Source organism: Tasmannia lanceolata, unplaced genomic scaffold, assembly GCF_043159265.1.
Source record: "Tasmannia lanceolata isolate RefF3 unplaced genomic scaffold, GAP_Taslan_0.1 ptg000012l, whole genome shotgun sequence".
NCBI lineage: Eukaryota > Viridiplantae > Streptophyta > Magnoliopsida > Canellales > Winteraceae > Tasmannia > Tasmannia lanceolata.
In genome coordinates this window covers 3,590,010-3,614,515 of record NW_027518689.1, presented here as the reverse complement: position 1 = coordinate 3,614,515, position 24,506 = coordinate 3,590,010, and the positions used below count along the sequence as shown (strand labels likewise).

General features: G+C 36.4%; 2 long non-coding RNA genes across 2 annotated transcripts; both read left to right on the top strand.

Annotated features, from left to right (window-relative positions):
* The first annotated feature begins 5,561 nt into the window (after positions 1 to 5,561).
* On the top strand, positions 5,562 to 6,144 carry LOC143888475 (uncharacterized). The gene is made up of 3 exons (XR_013254602.1): positions 5,562 to 5,769; positions 5,859 to 5,929; positions 6,096 to 6,144. It is a non-coding gene; the product is annotated as an uncharacterized LOC143888475 (long non-coding RNA).
* Positions 6,145 to 20,091: 13,947 nt separating this feature from the next.
* On the top strand, positions 20,092 to 20,938 carry LOC143887384 (uncharacterized). Its single transcript, XR_013254148.1, has 3 exons — positions 20,092 to 20,562; positions 20,645 to 20,714; positions 20,802 to 20,938. It is a non-coding gene; the product is annotated as an uncharacterized LOC143887384 (long non-coding RNA).
* Positions 20,939 to 24,506: the final 3,568 nt, after the last annotated feature.

The following is a 24,506-nucleotide window of genomic DNA, read 5'->3' as shown; positions in this document are numbered from 1 at the left end:
ACAAGTTCGTTTTAAATGTTTCTAAACCCATTAACAGTTTAGTTTATGATGTTTCATTCTCTGTGAGTGGGTGGGTCTACTGTAATATGTTGCATTTGCAATTCTCTTTTCTTTGTTGAGATTAAGATTTTTTGTTTGTTGTTTTCTGACCTGAGAAGATACAACCATGGTTTTTATTTTTTACTTTGATTTTGAGGAATATAATAGCTGTCAAATGGGTTTTTTTCTTTATCATTTCAGATCTACCAAAACCCATTTCACCAGAGCTTGTGGGCTTTCAAGAAACCCTTTTATTCTAGGATATTATAAAATGAGAGCTGAGATTATCAAGGCTCTGTGAAAACCCTAGCTCTCAACTCTCTAAATTGAAATCCATTTTATATATGCATTCCTCTCTTTGCATCTAATTTCTGTCTTGAATTTTATTCATCTATCAAATAGTATCAGTTCCTTTTGTCCATAATCTCCCTTTTCAATCTCTTCATCTGCGTTCTGTTTTCAGATACTTTTGCACTTAACTTGCAAATGCCTCTCTCTCGCCCTCACATTAGGTAGGTTGTGTCCCAAAAATCATCTCCCTATGATGATTCAAACCATCAAATTTCATGAGTCAACTTATGCATGTTTTCTATTACCCTTTTCCTCCTTATTAATTCTCCTTTTTCATCTATCTTCAGGAATTCTCTCTCACAACTTCTTGAATATGGTCAAGCAGCTGAGAGTAAAAACTAAGGTTAGTTTACGAACTAGCTCATCCTTTTTAGTGATTTTGCAGATGATAGACTAATATCTGAAGGTCTTTTCTCTGATGTGTAGGGTAGTTGCGGTTATTTGTAACTTAAAAGCTCACAAGCTCTGAGGTATATAACCACCCCTATATTATTTGGAATGTATACCTCAACATGAATACATGCCCAACAAAAAAGGAAGTGTGTGTGCCCTCACATTAAAATGCCATTCATTTGTTGTTCCTCACCATAGGTAGGTTGTGTCCCAAAAATCATCTCCCTATGATGATTCAAACCCTCAAATTTCATGTCACACGGACGACTTAAAAGGTTCAAAATAACAACATAAAAAATCTCCACAAAAAAATGCAACATAAAAACATCCACAAATCGAAGGGTTTAAAATCATCTTAAAGAGAAGAATTTTGGGACATGACCTATCGATAACGGGGAATGCAAAGTAATCTTTATTTTTATTTTTTTGTCTATTATTCTTTTGTTTTATTAGTGGCGATGATTTTATATGATACATCAGTGGTGTGTGTGTGTGTGTGTGTCAGTGTGTGTGTATACTTAAAAAATGTAAAGTGGGGCCCCCATATTTAGATGCGATTCATTTGTTTGCTAGGTAGGCAGTGCCCAAAAATCTTTTTAAATTGATGATCCAAGCCCTTAGATGAATTTAAATGTAACAAAGACGGATTAATAGTTTAAAAAAATGACAATAAAAACCTCAAGAAATAAAATAAAAATACAACTTAAAAGCCTCCACAAATCAAAGGGTTAGAATCATCTTCCTTTGGAAAATATTTTTGGGCACGACCTATATGGTATAAGGAGGGGAATTCAAGTAATATTTATTTTTTATCTACTATATTGTTCTATAAGGGCCCGTTTGGATGCCAAGAAGATTTTGATTTGGATTTCTCACATTTCTAGCCCTTTTTGCATTGTAATTTGGATCGGATCAAATTCTTGGATTTCTAATTCAGCAGCTGACAGTGAAAAAAATCAGATTTCTAAGTTTGCTGTTTAAATAAGAAATTGGAAATCCACAGATCTGGCAGTTTCGTTCACCCTGTTTGGTCCTCAACCTCTCCCCTCGACACTAGGAAGTACCCCCTTCCCTCTATGCCTCCCTCTACATGAGCTACCGGATCTATTCAATTTGTATTCAAAACTCGATTCCAAATACAAATACAAAATGGGAGGTATCCAAACGGGCCCTAAGTGAAGATTTTATATGATACTCGGATGTGTAATGATATATTTTTTATGCAAGTCTATGTCGACATAAATGCATGGACTCAAAGACAAAGGTGCGGTACATGGGGGTGAGAGCAAAAATCAATTACAAGGAGACTCGGGCTGCGGTAAATATATAGTAATTCATTGTATATCAAATCTTTTGACATCCAGAAAAGTTTTACTTATTAGGTGGGGTCCTGTTTTGTGGTAATTCTAGATCAGTGAGAGTTATGGCAACGGAGAAAAAGTTGTAGAACAAGCTTGAATCTAAAGCACCACACTAGGTTCTTTTGAGTCACAACTTATGTATGTTTGTGTGGGCTTGTGTGTATGTATGTTACTATTTGTGGGGCTTATGCATGTATGTATCTTCTATGAGTCACAGTTTATGTAACACTGTGAAGGTATGTGTGAATGATTTATTGATCGATACCGAGGGTATGCAAGTAATCTATCTCCATAAATGACTTAAGAAGTTCATAATTCAAACCCTCAAATATATTTCATGTCACATAGATGACTTAAGAAGTTCAATCAAAATGACAATATAAAATCATCCACAAATCATATTAAAGAGAAGATTTTTCGGGCAAGTAATCTCTTTTGTTTTAAGTCGCGATTTTGTATGATACAGCAGTGGAGCAGTGCCCAAAAATCTCCTTTAGATGTTATTCATTTGTTTGTCCCCACCGTAGGTAGGCAGTGCCCAAAAATCTTTTTAAATTGATGATCCAAGCCCTTGATAAATTTAAATACTTGGGCCGCTGAGGTAAAAATGTACAGTTTATTCATTTTATATCAAATTCTCTGACATCCAGAAAATTTTTATAATTAGATGGGATCCAGACTTGGCAATGGAGAAAATATTGTAGAACAAGCTTGAATGGAGAACACTAGGTTCTTTTGAGTCCCAACTTATGTATGTTTTTTTGGGGGCTGTATGTTCTATGAGTCGCAACTTATGTAGCACTATGAAGCGAAGTGAGTGGTCTGAAGTCTAAACCATTTTTTTCTTAGTGTGAGTGGTTTATGTATATAATTGTTGTACGAGTGCTTATGTAACACTGCATGTGAATGGTTTAAACCATCTTGTTCTTGGTGTGGCGACCCTATGTGAATGGTTTAAACCATCAGCTTATGTAACACAGTAGTTCCAGCTGAAGATTTCTTCACTCCTCTGCGACTAGTAAACTGAAAGTGGTTTGCAAAAGTCCAGACTATTGTACGGTTTCTAGACTATTGCAAAGCTCCGGCAACAAAGCTCACAGCCGAATTAGAAGGAGTCGTGCAGCAGCAACGAGAGTTAATGCTCGGTCTGTTGAGGTCATTTGATTCTTAATCTTGCAATTTATTTGGCCCATTGTCAAGTACCCTTTTTACCTCCTTATTAATTCTCCTTTTTTTCATTTATTTTCAGGAATTCTCCCTCACAACTGAGAGTAAAACTGAAAAGTGGCTAGTATGGTTAGTTTAAGAACTCTCTTTCTCATCTTTTTTCTATTGATTTGCAGGTAAAGATACTAATATTTGAAGGTTTTTTCTCTAATGTGCAGAGTAGTTTGTGTTATTTGTCAGTTGAATGCTCACAAGTGGTCATCTCATGTACAATAAATGGGTCTGGGGCCTGGGCAAGTCTTTGGCCCTAACCCAAGAAAGGCACTATATAAGGTAGGGGGGTAAACTATTCAACCAGAGTAACCAATCCTAGGGGGTTTATTCAACCCATGAAAGGCCTCCAATCTCCATGGGATGTAAATTGATGGTGTTTTCCATTGGATTGGCTAGGCCCTACTTTTTTTATGTGATTCATTTGCTCGTCCCACCATAAGTGGCAGTGCCCAAAAATCTGTTTAAATTGATGTGATTCATTTGTTCGTCCCACCGTAAGTGGCAGTGCCCAAAAATCTTTTTAAATTGATGATCCAAGTCCTTAGATAGATTTAAATGTAATATAGACAACTTGGAAAGATGAAAACAATGACAAAATAAAAACCTCAAAAAAATTAAAAAAAATTACAACTTAAAAGCCTCCACAAATCAAAGGGTTAGAATCATGATATGGAATAGATTTTTGGGCACAACCTATCTATTGGAGGGTATGCAAGTAATCTTTATTTTTTATCTACTACTTTATTGTTTTATAAGTAGTTTATATAATATGGATGTGTATTTAGAAGTGGGGTCCCCATATTTAGATGTTATTTCATTTGTGGGGTCCCCATATTTTAGATGTGTATTTAGAGCCAACCCCCTCTAGTGTTAGTTGTTACTACTCTCTATTTACACCACAAGGGGGTGGCCCAGGGAAGAAAAGAGGGACTAATATTTAGATGTCGTTCATTTGTGGGTCCCCATATTTTAGATGTGTATTTAGTTAGAGCCAACCCCCTCTAGTGTATTAGTTACCACTCTCTATTTACACCACAAGGGGGCGGCCCAGGGAAGAAAATAGGGACTAATATATATTGCTCCTGATATTTGCACTTCAAATGTCTTTGCGTTTTTAATTGGCTTAGCTTTTTATGAAACTGTAAAAACCTTTGAGCTGTTTAATTTATCAAAACATGGTAGTGCCAACATCAGTAGCCTTAATCTTTTCAAGAAATTAATTCAAAATCACCCCAACGGGCTCCAAGTCTAAAAAGAACTTTCTAGCCGTTAGATCATCTCAAAATTAAACCATCCAAATTCAAACAAAGTTGACCGTTTGCTCAAGAAAAAAGTCATAAAAATTCAAAATACCCTACAATTTCCAAAGGTGTTTTCTAGCCGTTAGCTTCTAAATATCGGATGGTCAAAATTCAAAAGAAATTGGCCGTTGGCCTCTCCTTGTTTTGAATTTAAAATGCTGGAAGAAGTTGAAATCGGTCTTGAGCCTTGATTTCATGATGTCAAGGACAAGAGGTACTTTCTCTCACATTTCCTTTATTTTGACAACAAGTTCTAACATTTTGTTTTACATGTTTCTAAACCCAATTAACACTTTAGTTTATGATGTTTCTCTGGTTCTTCTGAAATCTTTTAAGCCTCCTAGCCCTTCGAATTCTCATTGGTTTTCTCTGTTGATGGGTTTTCTTTCTGTAACCTTTTTTAGTTTTTTTCTTCTTCTAGAATGTGTATGTGTTTTACCAGAGCTTCTGGGGGCTTTCAAGAAACCCTTTTATTCTAGGATATTATAAAAAGAGAGCTGAGATGAAGACCCTAGCTCTCAACTCTCTAAATTGAAATCCATTTTATATATGCATTCCCTCTCTTTGCATCTAATTTCTTTCTTGAATTTTTATTCAGCTTACAAATAATATCGGTTCCTTTTGTCCATAGTCTCAGTCTGAGTTACGTTTTCAGACATTTTTGCACTTAACTTGCAAATGCCTATCTAAAATTGTTGTGGCTAAGAAGTTTAATTTTAAGACATCCTGGACTACAATTTTCAGATGTTTATGGTTTGGAACAAAAATATCATGCTACTAATATGCCCATCTTCTTCTTTTAATTGGGCATCCAATGTGCATAAATCAGTTGTAGGAAAGATACATTGTGTACCCAAACAATGTACACATTGTTTCTTTGTTTGCAGGCAAATTTTCATACTGGAATTTTGCAGTGCAGGCAAATTCTCTCTCTCTCTCTCTCTCTCTCTCTCTCTCTCTCTCTCTCTCTCTTGATAAATGATGTAAAATCCTTAATGCAGAATTCGAATTGGATTCATAACTACGTGACATGGACTCACAGACAAAGGCCAATATGTGGGTGAGAAGCAAATCAAATACAGGGAGATATTTGGGCAGCTGAGGTAAACGTATAGTAATTCATTTTATATCAAATTTTCTGACACCCAGAGAAATTTTATTTATTAGGTGGGATTATTTGTGGTAATTGTAGATCATTGACAGACTCTGCAGCGGAGAAAAAGTTGAAGAACAAGCTTGAATGGAGACCCCTAAAGCACCACAGTAGGTTCTTTTGAGTTACAACTTATGTATGTTTGTGTGGGCCTGTGTGAGTAGTGTATGTATGTTCTGTGAGTCACAACTCATGTAACAGTGTGATGGTCTGTGTGAGTGATTTATGTATGTATGAGTCACAACTGGAGTAAACTGAAATTTATTTGGTGTAAAGCTCACAGCTGAATTGTAAGGAGTCGCAGCAGCGGCAAAATCATGCCTCGGTATGTTGAGGACATTTGATTCTTAGTCTTGAAATTTAGTTGGCGCAATTTCAAGTACCCTTTTCTTCCTTATTAATTCTCCTTTTTCATCTATCTTCAGGAATTCTCTCTCACGACTTCTTGAAAGCAGCTGAGAGTAAAAACTAAGGTTAGTTTACAAACTAGATCATCTTTTTTAGTGATTTTGCAGATCATAGACTAATATCTGAAGGTTTTTTCCCCTGATATGTAGGGTAGTGCGGTTATTTGTCACTAAAAGCTCACAAGCTCGAACTTTATTATTGCTCATCTTTTTTAGTGATTTTGCAGATGATAGACTAATATCTGAAGGTTTTTTCTCTGATGTGTAGGGTAGTTGCGGTTATTTGTCACTTAAAAGCTCACAAGCTGTGAGGTATGTGGAATGTATACCTCAATATGAATACATGCCCAACAAAAAAGGAAGTGTGCCCTCACATTAAAATGCCATGCATTTTTGTTCCTCACCATAGGTAGGTTGTGTCCCAAAAATCATCTACCTGTGATGATTCAAACCCTCAAATTTCATGTCACTCTTAAAGGTTCAAAATAACAACAACATAAAAATCTGCACACACAAAAAAAAAATGATAACATTAAAAAAATACCCACAAATCGAAGGAGGGTTAAAATCATCTGAAAGAGACGATTTTTGGGACATGACCTATATCGATAATGGGGAATGGAAGTAATCTTTATTTTTTGTCTATTATTTTATAAGTGGCGCCTAGGTAGGCAGTGCCCAAAAATCTTTTTAAATTGATGATCCAGGCCCTTAGATAAATTTAAATGTAACAAAGACGGCTTGGAAAGTTTGAAAAAATGACAATAAAAACCTCAAAAAAATTAAAAAAATACAACTTAAAAGCCTCCACAAAAATCTTTTAAATTGATGATCCAAGCCCTTAGATAAATTTAAATGTAACAAAGACGGGCTTAGAAAGTTTTTAAAAAATGAGAATAAAAACCTCATAAAAAAAATACAAATTACACAAATCAGGGTCATCCTTTGGAAAAGATTTTGGGCACGAACTATGGTGTAAGGCAAGTAATCTTTATTTTTTATCTACTCTATTGTTCTATTAGTGAAGATTTGTTGGATTATGATCCTTTGATTTTTGAGCACGACCCATGGTGTAAGGCAAGTAATCTTTATTTTTTATCTACTATATTGTTCTATTAGTGAAGATTTGTTGGATAATGATATTTTTTTTATGCGAGAGTGTGTATATCGACGTAAATGCATGGACCCAAAGACAAAGGTGCGGTACATCGGGGTGAGAGCAAATCAATTACAAGGAGACTCAAAGATCAGTGAGAGTTATGTTTGGGCAGCTGAGGTAAATCTTCCGACATCCAGAAAAGTTTTACTTATTAGGTGGGGTCCTGTTTTGTGGTAATTCTAGATCAGTGGCAATGGAGAAAAAGTTGTAGAACAAGCTTGAATGGAGAGACCCCTAAAGCACCACACTAGGTTCTTTTGAGCCACAACTTATGTTTGTTTGTGTGGCTTATGCATGTGTGTATCTTCTATATGAGTCACAGCTTATGTAACTGTGAAGGTTTGTGAGAGTGGTTTATGTATGTATGAGTCCCAACTTATGTATGTTCTTGTTTGTGGGGCTTATGTATGTCATACTAGGAGACTCAAAGATCAGTGAGAGTTATGTTTGGGCAGCTGAGGTAAAGTTTTACTTATTAGGTGGGGGGTCCTGTTTTGTGAGATTTCTAGATCAGTGAGAGTTACGGCAATGGAGAAAAAGTTGTAGAACAAGCTTGAATGGAGAGACCCCTAAAGCACCACACTAGGTTCTTTTGAGTCACAACTTATGTATGTTTGTGTGGCTTATGCATGATCTTCTATGAGTCACAGCTTATGTAACACTGTGAAGGTATGTGAGAGTGGTTTATGTATGTATGTATGAGTCCCAACTTATGTATGTTCTTGTTTGTGGGGCTTGTGTATGTCTTCTATGAGTCACAAGTTATGTAACACTGTGGAAGGTATGTGTGTGAGTTAATGTATGTATGTATGAGTCCCAACTGAAAGATGGAATAAACTGAAAGTGGTTTGCAAAAAAGTACGCAAGTCTAGCAGCAAAGCTCACAGCCGAATTGGAAGGAGTTGCAGTGGCAAAATCATGCTCGGTATGTTGACGATATTTGATTCTTAGTCTTGAAATTTATTTGGCGTGCATTGTCAATTTTCTTCTATTTTCAGGAATTCTCACATCCTTATTAATTTTCCTTTTTTCGTCTATTTTCAGGAAATCTCACTCACGACAACTCGAATATTCAAGCAGCTGAGAGACTAATATTTGAAGGTTTTTTCAGGAATTCTCACTCAGGACAACTGGAAGTGGCTAGTAAGGTCAGTTTAAGAACTCTCTTTCTTATCTTTTTCTACTGATTGGTAGATAAAGAGATATTTGAAGGTTTTTTCTCTAATGTGCAGGGTAGTTGCACTTATTTGTCAGTTTAAAGCTCACAATTGGTCATCTGAGGTATATCCGCTGTGATTACAGACAATGGACCTATGTATCTTGGCCCTAATCACAACCCCCCCGCCCCCCCGGGGCTAACTGTACAAGCAGAGTAACAGAGTTTATTCAACCCATGAAAGGCAGCCAATCTCACCATTGATGGTGTTTTCCACTGGATTTTCTAGGCCCTACTAGCCCCGGGCTTGAGGCCGTACCTGCATAGGTCCCTCACTTTTAGATGTGATTCATTTGTTTGTCCCATCATAAATAAGTAGGCAGTGCCCAAACATCATTTTAAATTGATGATCCAAGCCCTTCGATATATTTAAATGTAAATATAGACAACTTGGAAAGACGGAAACAATGACAAAATAAACACCTCCAAAAAATAAAAATAAAAATTACAACTTAAAAGCGTATGGAATAGATTTTTGGGCACAACCTATAGGGGTAATGCAAGTAATCTTTATTTTTTATCTCTTTATTGTTCTACAAGGGGTTTATATTTAGATGGATATGTATTTTAATATAAATAAATATCCTTACAAGAAAAAGAAAATTAAAAGTGGGGTCCTCATATTTAGATGTCATTCATTTGTTGGTCCCTCCACCATAGGTGGGTTGGCCGTGCCCCAAAAATATTCTCCAAAATTTTATATGTTACACATGAGTGTGTGTATTCCGATGAAAATACATGGAGTCTCACAGACAAGGTGGGTGAGAGCAAATCAAATTATAAGCAGACTTTTTGGCAGCTGAGGTAAGCATATCAGTAATTCATTTTATATCAAATTTTCTAACATCCAGAGAAGTTTTACTTATTAGAGTGGGTCTTGGCAATGGAGAAAAAGTGTTAGAACAAGCATGAATGATTTTGGAGAACTTATGCATGATTGTGTAGGCTTGTGTTTGCATGTAGTATGTACCTTCTGGGGTCTAAACCTTCTTGTTCTTGTTTGTACATATGTTCTTGTGTATTTGTGTATGTATGTATGTTTCTTGTTTGTGGGCCTCATGTAGTTCTATGAGAGTCACAACTTATGTAACAATGTAAAGGGTCTGTGTGAGTGGACTAAACCATCTTGTTCTTGGTGTGAGGGTTTTAAACCATCTTGTTCTTAGTGGTTTGTAAAAATTCTCAAGTCTAGACCGTTGTCTGGTTTCGATCTTCCTCTGGTAGAAAAGCTCAAAGCCGAATTGGAAAGGAGTCGCAGCAGTGGCTAGATCATGCTCGGTGTGTAGAGGACATTTGATTCTTAGTCTCGAAATTTTATTTGGTACGTTGTCAAGTATCCTTTTTACCTCCTTATTAATTCTCATTTGTTTTGGTCTATCTTCAGGAATTTTCACTCACAAGCTCTTGAATAGAGAGTAAAACTGAAAGTGGCAATTTTGTAGAACTCTCTTTCTCATCTATTGTAGTGATTTTGTAGATGATAGACTAATTTGAAGGTGCTGTTGTGCGGGGTAATTGGAAGTTGCTATTATAGGTCTTCTCCACAGGATCAGCTAGGTTTTGACGCCCTACCAATCATGCTTGATTCATTCAATGTAGAATTTATCCATGTATTGTAGACAAGCCCCGCAGAGATCTGTTCGTTTGAGATTATGTGAACATATTGTGAGTCCAAAACCAATTATTGGACTCAAAAAGTAAGCGTAAATTTGAGTACAATAACTGGTTCTTGGGCTCCCTATCGAGTGGCCTAGATCTTTTAGTTTCGTGTTGAACCTCACAATTTTCATTGGCACCGTGTGCGGTGTAACCACCATTGGTACAAGCATGGTTTATCCATGTATTGTAGACAAGCCCCACAGAGAGATCTGTTCATTTCATATTATGTGAACATATTGTGAGTCCAAAACCAAATATTGGACTCAAAAGTAAACGTAAATTTAAGTCCAATAATTGGTTCTTGGGATCCTAATCGGTTGAACAAACATGTCCTTACTCTTCTTGACGTGAATAGGCACACATGTTATACTTCCAACATAAATACATGCCCAACAAAAAACATGTAAAGTGTGGTCCTCACCGATAGGCCTCGTCCCAAAATTCCATCTCCATATGATGATTCAAACCCTCAAAATATATTTCATGTCAAAAAGTTTAAAATAACAACATAATAAGTCTACAAAAATAAAAAAATGGCAACATAAAAACAACCACAAATCATCTTAAAGAGAAAAATTTTGGGACATGACCTATCGATAACGGGGAATGCACTTATCTTTATTTTTGTTCTATTATTCTATTGTTTGATAAGTGGCAAATATAATACATCAATAATCAATATACTTAAAAAAGTAAAGGGGGGGCCTCATATTTAGATGTGATTCATTTGTTTCTCCCCACCCTATGTAGGCAGTGCCCAAAAATCTTTTTAAATTGATGATCCAAGCCCTTAGATAAATTTAAATGTAACAAAGACAGCTTAGAAAGTTTTAAAAAACTGGCAATAAAAACCTCAAAAAAATTAAAAAAAATACAACTTAAAAAGCTTCCACAAATCAAAGGGTTAGAATCTTCCTTTGGAAAAGATTTTTGGGCACGATCTATGGTATAAGGAGGGAATTCAAGTAATATTTATTTTTTATCTATTATTTTGTTCTATAAGTGAAGATTTTATATTTTATGATGTGTGAGGTGTAATGATATATTCCTTGGATGTGGTATGATATTTTATGATGCATAATGATATTTTATGATGTGTGAGTGTGTATTTCGACATAAATACATGGACTCAAAACAAAGGTCATAGGTGAGAGCAAATCAATTGCAAGGAGACTTGGCTGCGGAGGTAAAAATATACAGTAATTCATTTTATATCAAATTTTCTGACATCCAGAAAAGTTTTACTTATTAGATGGGATCCAGATTTGTGGTATTTAGTGGCAATGGAGAAAAAATTGTAGAACAAGCTTGAATGGAGACCCTAAAGCACCCCACACAAGTTTTTGTGGGTTTGTGTATGTATGTTTCTATTTGTGGGCCTAATGTTCTTGTTTGTGGGGGGCTGTATGTTCTATGAGTCGCAACTTATGTAGCACTAGTGGTCTAAAGTCTAAACTATTTTTTTCTTAGTTTGAGTGGTTTATGTATATAATAAATGTTGTATGAATCACAGCTTATGTAACACTGTGTAAGGTCTATGTGAATGGTTTAAACCATCTTGTTCTTGGTGTGGGGGTCTAAGTTCCAGCTGAAGATTTCTGTGATTGAGAGTAAACTGAAAGTGGTTTGCAAAGCTCAGAGCAGAATTGAAGTAGTCGCAGCAGCAATGAGAGATAATGCTCGGTCTATTCAGGTCATTTGATTCTTAATCTTGAAATTTATTTGGCTATTGTCAAGTACCCTTTTTACCTCCATATTAATTCTCCTTTTTTTTCATTTATTCTCAGGAATTCCCGCACACAACTTCTTGAATATTGTTCAACCAGCCGAGAGTAAAACTGAAAAAGTGGCTATTAAGGTTGGTTTAAGAACTCTCTATCTCATTTTTTTCTATTGATTTGCACCAGGCAAAGATACTAATATTTGAAGGTTTTTTCTCTAATGTACAGGGTAGTCATCTACAAAGGGTCTGGGGCCTGGGCAGTATCTGTCTTGGCCCTAACCCAAGAAAGGCAGGGGGGTAAACTATACAACCAGAGTAACCGATCCTAGGGTTCATTCAACCCATGAAAGGCCGCCAATCTCCATGCGGTCTAACCACCATTGATGGTGTTTTCCATTAGATTGGCTAGGCCCTACTAGCCTGGGCTTGAGGTCATACCTGCTTAGGGTCCTCACTTTTAGAAGTGATTCATTTGTTTGTCCCACCATAAGTGGCAGTGCCCAAAAATCTTTTTAAATTTTTTTAAATTGATGATCCAAGCCCTTAGATATAGACAACTTGGAAAGATGAAAACAATGACAAAAATAAAAACCTCCAAAAAAATTTACAACGTAAAAGCCTCCACATCAAAGGGTTAGAATTATCATATGGAATAGATTTTTGGGAACAACCTATCTATAGGAGGGTATGCAAGTAATCTTTATTTTTTATCTACTACTTTATTGTTCTATAAGTGGTTTAAATAATATGGATGTGTATTTTAATATAAATATCCCTACAAGAAAAAGAAAATTAAAAGTGGGGCCTCATATTGTTCTATAAGTGGTTTATATAATATGGATGTGTATTGTAATATAAATATATCCCCTACAAGAAAAAGAAAATTAAAAGTGGGGCCTCATATTTAGATGTCATTCATTTGTTGGTCCCCATCATAGGTTGGCCGTGCCCCAAAAATATTCTCCAAAAGTTTATACAAACCCTCAAACACATAATAAATTCAGTGTAACATTGACGACCTAGAAAGTTGCCACATAAACCCTTAACAAATAAAGGGCTTAAATCATCCTATGGTGAAAATTTCGGGGCACGACCTTATCTACAACAAGAGTATGCAAGTAATTTTTATTTTTTATATAAAACATTAACGTTTTATAAAGTGATGATATTTTATGATACATAAGTGTATATGATACATGAGTGTGTATTTAGATGAAAATACATGGCGTCTCACAAACAAGGTGGGTGAGGTAAGTAATTCATTTTATATCAAATTTTCTGACATCCAGAGAGGTTTTACTTATTAGGTGGGATCCTGATTTGTGGTAACTAGACCAGTTCTTGGCAATGGAGAAAAAGTGTTAGAACAAGCCTGAATGAAGACCCTTTTGTATGTATGTAGTATGTACCTATTTCTGGGGCTTATGTATGTTCTTGTTTGTGGGGCTCATGCATCTATGTTCTATGAGATTTTGTAGAGATTTTGTAGATGATAGACTAATTAATATTTGAAGGTGTTGTTATTTTGTGCAGGGTAGTTGATGTTATTTGTCACTCGAAAGCTCACAAGGCCATCTGAGGTATATCCCCCCTTACTTCTACTTTCAATGGGTGGTCCCTGGCTGCTATGTCTACGCCCTAGGCCCGAATTCATGGTCAAATATAGGTTTATTGACCCTAGCCAATCCCTAGTAACCCATACAAGCAGGGTAACCAAGGATCCTAAGGGTTTATTCAAGATAATATTACCATATTAGGCCTAGTTCTTTTCGTTTTGCGTTGAACCTCACAATTTTCATTGGTACTGCATGGGGTGTAACCACCATTGGGGGTGTTCTCCACAGGGATCGGCTAGGCCCTAATAGCCCTAGGTTTGAGGCCATGGCAGGGTATACAAGCATGGTTTATCCGTGTATTGTAGACAATCCCCACTGAGAGATCTGTTCATTTGAGATTGTGTGAACATGTTGTGAGTCCAAAACCAATTATTGGACTCAAAATTAAACGTAAATTTGAGTCCAATTATTTGGTTCTTGGGCTCCCTATCTAGTGGCATGTAAACTCTGGTCCCTCACCATTGTAGGCCTGGTCCCAAAATTCCATCTCCATATGATGATTCAAACCCTAAAAATATATTTCATGTCACATAGACGACTTAAAAAGTTCAAAATAACAACATAAAAGTCTACAGAAATAAAAAAATGACAACATAAAAACATTCACAAATCATCTTAAAGAGAAGATTTTTGGGATATGACCTATCGATAACGGGGGAATGCGTAATCTTTTATTTTTTGTCTATTATTCTATTGTTTGATAAGTGGCAATTTTATATGATACATCAGTATACTTACAAAAGTAAAGTGGCGCCCTCATATTTAGATGCGATTCATTTGTTTGTCCCCACCCTACTTAGGCAGTGCCCAAAAATCTTTTTAAATTGATCTAAACCCTTAGATAAATTTAAATGTAACAAAGATGGCTTAGAAAGTTTTAAAAAATGACAATAAAAACCTCAAAAAAATTAAAAAAATACAACTTAAAAGCCTCCACAAAGCAAAGGGTTAGAATCTTCCTTTGGAAAAGATTTTTGGACACGAGAAATTTTTTTTTTTTATCTACTATATTGTTCTATAAGTGATGATTTTATATGATACTTGGATGTGTAATGATATTTTATGATGCGTGAGTGTGTAGACATAAATACATGGACTCAAAAACAAAGGTCGCTAGATGGGTGAGAGCAAATCAATTACAAGGAGACTTGGGCAGCTGAGGTAATGTACAGTAATTCATTTTATATCAAATTTTCTGACATCCAGAAAAGTTTTACTTATCAGATGGGATCCAGATTTGTGGCAATTAGTGACAGACTTGGCAATGGAGAAAAATTGTAGAACAAACTTGAATGGAGACCTTAAAAAGCACCCCACACTAGGTTCTTTTGAGACCCAACTTATGTATGTGTTTGTGGGTTTGTGTATTTGTGGGGAGCTGTATGTTCTATGAGTCACAACTTATGTAGCAAAGGTCTGTGTGAGTGGTCTAAAGTCTAAACCATTTTTTTCTTAGTGTGAGTGGTTTATGTATATAAATGTTGTATGAGTCACAGCTTATGTAACACTGTGTAATAAGGTCTATGTGAATGTTTTAAACCATCAGCTTATGTAACACAGTAGTTCCAGCTGAAGATTTCTTCACTTCTCTGCGACTGAGAGTAAACTGAAAGTGGTTTGCAAAAAGTCCAGACTATTGTGTACGGTTTCCATTGCTTTCTGCTGCAGCAAAGCTCACAGCTGAATTGGAAGGAGTCACAGCATCAACAAAAGATAATGCTCGGTCTGTTGAGGTCATTTGATTCTTAATCTTTAAATTTATTTGGCTCATTTTCATGTACCCTTTTTACCTCCTTATTAATTCTCCTTTTTGTCATTTATTTTCAGGAATTCTCGCTCACAACTTCTTGAATAGAGTAAAACTGAAAAATTGGCTATTAAGGTCAGTTTAAGAACTCACTTTCTCAACAAAAAAAAAATCAGAATTCACTTTCTCATCTTTTTTCTATTGATTTTCAGGCAAAGAGACTAATATTTGAAGGTTTTATCTCTAAGGTATATATGTACAATGGGTCCGGACCCTAACCCAAGAAAGGCACTATATAAGGTAGGGACCGGACCCTAACCCAAGAAAGGCAGGTACAATGGGTCCAGACCCTAACCCAAGAAAGGCACTATACAAGCAGAGTAACCAATCCTAGGAATGTAACCCATGAAAGGCAGCCAATCTCCATGGGGTGTAACCACCATTGATGGTGTTTTCCATTGGATTGGCTAGGCCCTACTAGCTCCAGGCTTTAGTAGCTCCAGGCTTGAGGCCGTACCTGCGTAGGGTTAGATGCGATTCATTTGTTTGTCCCACCATAAGTGGCAGTGCCCAAAAATCTTTTTAAATTGATGATCAGCCCTTTGATATATTTCAATTTAATATAAACAACTTGGAAAGATGAAAACAATGACAAAATAAAAACCTCCAAAAAATTAAAAAACAAAATTACAACTTAAAAGCCTCCACAAATCAAAGGGTTAGAATCATCATATGGAATAGATTTTTGGGCACAACCTATCTATAGGAGGGTATGTAAGTAATCTTTATTTTTTTATCTACTAGAGCGCTAAAGTAAGGGTTGTTCTTTCTGGGGGGGGGGGGGGGGGGGGGGGCCTTTCTAGTCAATCTATAGCAGCTTCCAATACGGATAACAGCGGCGGGATAAGCATAGCCATCATTCCCTCCCGACTCTCAATGAGAATCTGCTTTACTAACGAGCTAACCTACGAACCGCTCCTGCTACTTGCCGGATTCCTCATCGGGCTCTGGCTCTGTGAATGGGCCGCCAGCGCCAGGGGGGAGGGCCACGGGGGATTTGGGAGGGCCCTCCAACGCGAACAACTCCGCGCAAAGTTCTGTGAAGCTGGCTATAAAATAGTTGTAGCGCGCTAGCGCCCTTACGAATAGGGCTCTTCTGGATAGCAGATATGGACAATCACAATTTGTTCGGTCTAAATAAATCTCTAAGATTCTTTTTCTTTATATTTATACATGATCTGATACATAATGATAGCAGCAAGTCCAACTATTGATTGCTCAAAAGTCGGATTCCAACATTGTTGAACGGAAGAAGAGTCCGAGCCAAATCATGTCCCTGAAGGCTATCCTAATTTCGGCCTCTCCCTTTACTCCTCAGCTTGGAGATGATTGAACCTCTATCGCTTACATGGGATCTTAAGAAGCTAATTACCTTCTATTATATCGAGGAGCGGGTTCCCTTTGCAACGGATTCTATCACGAACTGTATTCCCTTTTTCCTATCTGACAGTACCGAAAAGAATACAGAGCAACGGATTGGGGGCTTCGCCGCCTCTCCTTCTCTGACGAAATACCCATTAAGCGTCTTAGCGTATGGGCACATAGGGACTGGGTCGTATGGCTTTCTCTGTTTCTTTGCCAGAACTTTTAAAAGTGGTTTATATAATATGGATGTGTATTTTAATATTTAGCCGCGCCCCAAAAATAAAAATTAAAAGTGTGGGGTCCCCATATTTAGATGTCATTCATTTGTTGGTCATCACCATAGGTTGGCCGCGCCCCAAAAATATTCTCCAAAAATTGATACAAACCCCCAAACACATAATAAAATTCAGTGTAACATTGACGACTTAGAAAGTAAGAAAAAAAATGACAGCGTTAAAATCCTCCACATAAAAACCCTTAACGAATAAAGGGCTCAAATCATCCTATGGTGAAAATTTTAGGGGCACGACCTATCTACATCAATGCAAGTAATTTTTATTTTTTATATAAAACATTAACGTTTTATAAGTGATGATATTATATGATACATGAGTTTGTATTTCTATGAAAATACATGGAGCCTCACAGACAAGGTGGGTGAGGTAAACATATTAGTAATTCATTTTATTTCAAATTTTCTGACATCTAGGTGAGATCCTGATATGTGGTAGCTCTAGATCAGGTCTTGGCAATGGAGAAAAAGTGTTAGAACAAGCCTGAATGAAGACCCTTTTGGAGAGAACTTATGATTGTGTAGGCTTGTGTATGTATGTAGTATGTAGCTATTTCTGGGGCTTATGTGTATGTTCTTGTTTGTGGGGTATGTATGTATGTTCTATTAGTCACAACTTATGTAACAATGTGAGAGATGTCTAACCATCTTGTTCTTGGTGTGAGGTCTGTGAGGATTTTAAACCATCTTGTTCTTAGTGGTTTGTAAAAATTCTCAAGTCCAGACCGTTGTACGGTTTCAATTACTTCCTCTGGTAGCAAAGCTCAAAGCCGAATTGGAAGGAGTCACAGCAGCGGTTAGATCATGCTGGGTGTGTAGAGGTCATTTGATTCTGAGTCTCAAAATTTATTTGGCACATTGTTAAGTACCCTTTTTGCCTCATTAATTCTCTTCTTTTTTTTTTGTCTATCTTCAGGAATTTTCGCTCACAAGTTCTTGAATATATGTTCAAGTGGCTGAGAGAAACTGAAAGTGGCTATTTAAGGTTAGTTTTAAAACTCTCTTTCGCATCTACTGCAGTAACTTTTTAGATGATAGACTAATATTTGAAGGTGCTGATTTTGTGCAGGGTAGTTGCTGTTATTTGTCACGCGATAGCTCACAAGGCCATCTGAGGTATATATTCCCCCCCTATTATTACTTTCAATGGGGTCCTGGGATTCCTTTCAATGGGTCCCGGGCTGCTATGTCTAGGCCCGAGTCCACGGTCAAACCATATAGGTTCATCGACCCTAGAGGCCCGGGGCCTAGCCAATCCCTAGTAACCCATACAAGCAAGGTACTAACCATGGATCCTAAGGGTTAGTAGGGGTGCAGCTTGGGTTGGCTTGAGTTGAGCTTTTGCTGAAAAATGAATTGGAATCAATCCGACCCTGACCCGATTTAAAACTAATCCCGAATTCCAAAAAATTGACCCAAGTTGCACCAAATATTAGGCCTAGATCTTTTAGTTTCACATTGAACCTCACAATTTTCATTGGGTACCGCATGGGGTGTAAACCAATGGTGGTGTTCTCCACAGGATCGGCTAGGCCCTACTCGCCCTTGGTTTGACGCCCTAGCCATGCAGAGACAAGCATGGTTTGTGGGGGGCCTAGCCGGATTATGTGAACATATTGTGATTCCAAAACCAATTATTGGACTCAAAATTAAACGTAAATTTGAGTCCAATAAGGGCTCTCGAGTGGCATAGTAAAAGAAAAGAAGTAAAGTCTGGTCCCTCGCCATGGGTAGGCCTGGTCCCAAAAATCCATCTCCGTATGATGATTCAAACCCTCAAATATATTTCATGTCACATAGACAACTTAAAATGTTCAAAACAGCGACAACAAAAAAAAAATCTACAAAAACAAAATAACAACATAATAACATCCACAAATCATCTTATAAAGAAAATTTTTGGGACATGACCTATCGATAACGAGGGTATGCAAGAAATCTTTATTTTTTTTACGGGAAGTGATATATCCGCCCCTTTGGATTACTCGGGACACCCAGTCAATGACTGCAGAGGGTCTGATGTACTTCACATCAGAAGGATTCAGTGGGGTTGATTGCCACGTACATCTGCTGGGTGTCCCAAGTAATCAGAATGAGCGGATTTATCACATAAATTTAAGTCTAGTAATTGGTTCTTGGGATCCCTATCGGTTGGCCTACTCTTCTTGACATGTGACTAATCCAAACAAAAAAACATGTAAAGTGTGGTCCACACCACCGGTAGGCTTCATCCCAAAAATCCATCTCCATATGATGATTCAAACCCTCAAATATATTTCATGTCAGATAGATGACTTAAAAAGTTCAAAATAACAACATAAAAATCTACAAAAATAAAAAAATGACAACATAAAAAATCCACAAATCGTCTTAAAGAGAAGATAACGGGGGAATGCAAGTAATCTTTTTTTTTTTTTGTCTATTATTTGATAAGTGGCGATTTTATATGATACATCAGTATACTTACAAAAGTAAAGTGGGGCCCTCATACTTAGATGCGATTCATTTGTTTCTTTTTAAATGGATGATCCAAGCGCTGAGATAAATTTAAATGTAACAAGATGGCTTAGAAAGTTTTAAAAAATGGCAATAAAAACCTCAAAATTTTTTTTAAAAAAAATACAACTTAAAAGCCTCTACGAATCAAAGGGTTAGAATCTTCCTTTCGAAAAGTTTTTTGGGCAAGACCTATGGTACAAGGAGGGAATTCAAGTAATATTTATTTTTTATCTACTATAGTGATCTATAAGTGAAGATTTTATATGATACTTGGATGTGTAATGATATTTTATGATGCGTGAGTGTGTATTTCGACGTAAATACATGGACTCGAAGACAAAGGTCGGTACATGGGTGAGAGCAAATCATTACAAGGAGACTTGGGCAACTGAGGTAAAATGTATAGTAATTCATTTTATATCAAATTTTCTGACATCCAGAGAAGTCAATCCAGATTTGTAGTAATTGTAGAACAAGCTTGAATGGAGACCCTAAAGCACCACTAGGTTCTTTTGAGTCCCAACTTATGTATGTTTTTGTGGGTTTGTGTATGTATGTTCCTATTTGTGGGGCTAATCTATGTTCTTGTTTGTGAGGCTGTATGTTCTATGAGTCACAACTTATGTAGCACTATGAAGTGAAGGTCTGTGTGAGTAGTCTAAAGTCTAAACCATTTTTTTCTTAGTGTATGAGTCACAGCTTATGTAACACTGTGTGAGGTATATGTGAATGGTTTAAACCATCTTGTTCTTGGTGGGGAGTCTAAGTTCCAGCTGAAGATTTCACTCCTCTGCAACTGAGAGTAACTAAAAGTTTAAACCATCTTGTTCTTGGTGGGGAGTCTAAGTTCCAGCTGAAGATTTCACTCCTCTGCAACTGAGAGTAACTAAAAGTGGTTTGCCAAAGAGTCCAGACTATTGTACGGTTTCCATTACTTTCTCTAGCGGCAAAGCTCACAGCCGAATTGGAGCAGCAACGAGATCATGCTCGGTCTGTTGAGGTCATTTGATCCTTATTATTGAAATTTATTTGGCTACCCTTTTTACCTCCTTATTAATTCTCCTTTTTTCATTTATTTTTAGGAATTCTCGCTCACAACTTCTTGCATATGTTCAAGCAGCTGAGAGTAAAACTGAAAAAATGGCTTGTAAGGTTAGTTTAAGAATTTTCTTTCTCATCTTTTTGAAGTGATTTGCAGGTAAGAGACTAATATTTGAAGGTTTTTTCTCTATTGTGCAGGGTAGTTGCAGTTATTTGTCAGTTGAAAACACCATCTAAGGTATATCCTGTGCGATTACGTACAATGGGTCCGGGGCCTGGGCAGTATGTCTTAAAAGCCCTAACCCATGAAAGGCAGCCAATCTCCATGACCATTGGTGATGTTTTCCACTGGATTGGCTAGGCCCTACTAGCCCTAAGCTTGAGGCCGTACCTGCGTAGGGCTCTCACTTTATATGTGATTCATTTGTTTGTCCCACCATAAGTAGGCAGTGCCCAAAAATCTTTTTAAATTGAGGATTCAAGCACTTAGATATATTTAAATGTAATATAGACAACTTGGAAAGAAAATTACAACTTTTTTGCCTCAACAAATAAAAGGGTTAGAATCATGATATGGAATAGATTTTTGGGCACAACCTATCTATAGGAGGGTATGCAAGTAATCTTTATTTTTTATCTACTACTTTATTGTTCAATAAGTGGTTTATATAATATGGATGTGTATTGTAATATAAATAATATCCCTACAAGAAGAAGAAAATTAAAGTGGGGTCCTCATATTTAGATGTCGTTCATTTGTAGGTTGGCCATGCCCCAAAAAATATTCTCCAAAAGTTGATACAAACCCTCAAAGTTAAAAAAAAAATGACAATGTTAAAATCGTCCACATAAAACCCTTAACAAATAAAGGGCATAAATCATCCTATGGTCAAAATTTTAGGGGCACGTCCTATCTACAACAAGAGTATGCAAGTAATTTTTATTTTTTATATAAAACATTAACGTTTTATAAGTGATGATATTATATGTGCATGAGTATGTATTTCGATGAGAATACATGGAGTCTCACAAACAAGGTGGGTGAGAGCAAATCAAATATAAGGAGACTCAGGCAGCTGAGGTAAACATAATTCATTTTATATCAAAATTTCTGACATCCAGAGAAGTTTTACTTATTATGTGGGATCCTGATTCTTGGCAATGGAGAAAAAGTGTTTGAACAAGCCTGAACGAAGACCCTTTTGGAGAACTTATGCATGATTGTGTAGTATGTATGTATGTACTTGTTTGTTGGGCTCATGTATGTTTGTTCTATGAGTCACAACTTATCTAACAATGTAAAGGTCTGTGTGAGTGGTCTAAACCATCTTGTTGTTGGTGTGAGGTCCGTGTGAGGATTTTAAACCATCTTGTTCTTAGTGGTTTGTAAAAATTCTCAAGTCTAGACCGTTGTACGGTTTCGATTACTTCCTCTGGTAGCAAAGCTCAAAGCTGAATTGGAAGGAGTCGCAGCAACAGCTAGATCATGCTTGATGTGTAGACGACATTTGATTCTTAGTCTTGTAATTTATTTGGCACATTATCAAGTACCCTTTTTTCCTCCTTATTAATTCTCATTTTTTTGTCTTCAGGAATTTTCGCTCACAACTTCTTGAATAGGTTCAAGCAACTGAGAGTAAAACTGAAAGTGGCTATTAAGGTTAGTTTAAGAACTCTTTCTCATCTGTTTTAGTGATTTTGCAGATGATAGAGTAATATTTGATGGTTTTTTACCTAATGTGAAGGGTAGTTGGTGTTATTTGTCACTTGAAAGCTCACAAGCTGCCATCTGAGGCCTATACAAGGTTCATTGACCCTAACCAATCCCTTAGCAACCCCCCATACAAGCAGGGTAACCATCCTAGGGGATTAGTCAAGATAATATTAGGCATAGATCTTTTAGTTTCGCATTGAACCTCACAAGTTTCATTGGTAGGGGTGGGGTTCTCCACAAGATCGGCTAGGCCCTACTAGCCCTAGGTTTCAGAGGCCTTAGCCATGCAGGGTAAATATACAAGCATGGTTTATTCAAGGTAGAATTATCCATGCATTGTAGTCCAAAATCAATTATTGGACTCAAAATTGAGACTATGTCATCCTATTATGAGTCCAAAATCAATTATTGGACTCAAAATCAAACATAAGTTTGAGTCCAACAATTCGTTCTTGGGCTCACAATCGTTTGGCATAATCTTAAACGAACACAATTAATTGGTAGGCCTCGTCCCAAAAATCCCCATCTATGTATGATGATTCAAACTCCCAATTATATTTTATGTCACTTAAACGACTTAAAAGGTTCAAAATAACAACATAAAAATCTCCAAAAATAAAAAAATGACAACATAAAAACATCCCACAAATAAAAGGGTTAGAATCATCTTATAGAGAAGATTTTTGGGACATGGCCTATCAATTAAATGGCGGTTTTATATGATACAACAATGTATTTCAATTTAAATGCATCCACAACAAACAGCATGGGGGCCCCCCATATTCAGATGTGATTCATTTGTTTGTCCCCATTGTGCCCAAAAATCATTTTCAAATTGATGATCCAAGCCCTTTATAGTCAGCTTAGAAAGTTCGAAAAATGACAAAATTAAAACCTGCAAAAAATTTAACATCCACAAATCAAAGGGTTAGAATCATATTATGGAAAAGATTTTTGGGGAGGGAATTTAAGTAATCTTTATTTTAATATGAATGTAGATGTCATTCATTTGTTGGTCCCCGCCATGGGTTGGTCGTGCTCCAAAAATATTCTCCATATGATGATACAAACCCTCAAATGTTCAATAAATTCATTTCAAAAAATGGCAACGTAAAAAAAAAAAACTCTACAAATAAAAAAATGATTAAATAAAAAACCTTTCACAAATAAAAGGATTAAAATCATCCTGTGGTGAAAATTTTAGGGGCACAACCTATCTAAAACGAGCGCATGGAAGTAAATTTTAGTTTTATTTATACAAAACATTATTTATTTACAAGTGATGATATCATATGATACATGAGTGTGTATTTCGACGTAAATACATGCCAACAAAATGTAAAGTGGGGACCTTATATTTTAGATTTCATAAAATTTTGGTCCTCAGCATAGGAAGCACATGCCCCAAAATCATCTCCCTAAGATGATTCAAATTACCCTCTGATCTATGTAACATTGACGACTTAGAAAGTTCAAAAAAAAAAAAAAAATGACAGCATAAAACCAACCAGAAATAGTAACATAAACCCCTCCACAAATCAAAGGGCGATGATATTTTCAGCCCCCCAGCAGTACGCATGCGCCCCCTTTATAATGTGAACAGTGGGGAAACTTAACTCTTTTTGATGTCCGATCAAGTTAAAAGGGGAGCATGCGCCCCCTGCAGTATGCGTACTGCAGGGGGAGTGAAAATATCATTGCCCGAATCAAATGTTTAAAAATCATCCTATAGATATAAGATTTTTGGGGCATGACGTACGTACAACGAGTGAATGCACTGTTCTTCACCATTGGTAGGCCTCATCCCAAAAATCCATCTCCATATGATGATTCAAACCCTCAAATATATTTCATGTCACATAGATGACTTAAAAAGTTCAAAATAACAACATAAAAATCTACAAAAATAAAAACATGACAACATAAAAAATCCACAAATCATCTTAAAGAGAAGATTTTTGGGACATGACCTATCGATAACGGGGAATGCAAGTGATTCTTTTTTTTTTTTTGTCTATTATTTGATAAGTGGCGATTTTATATGATACATCAGTATACTTACAAAAGTAAAGTGGGGCCCTCATATTTAGATGCGATTCATTTGTTAGAAATTACCAGTTAGTGCCAATTTTAGCTCATTTTTACATTAAACAAAATTTACACCCATTTTTTAGTTGAAAAATGAGCGT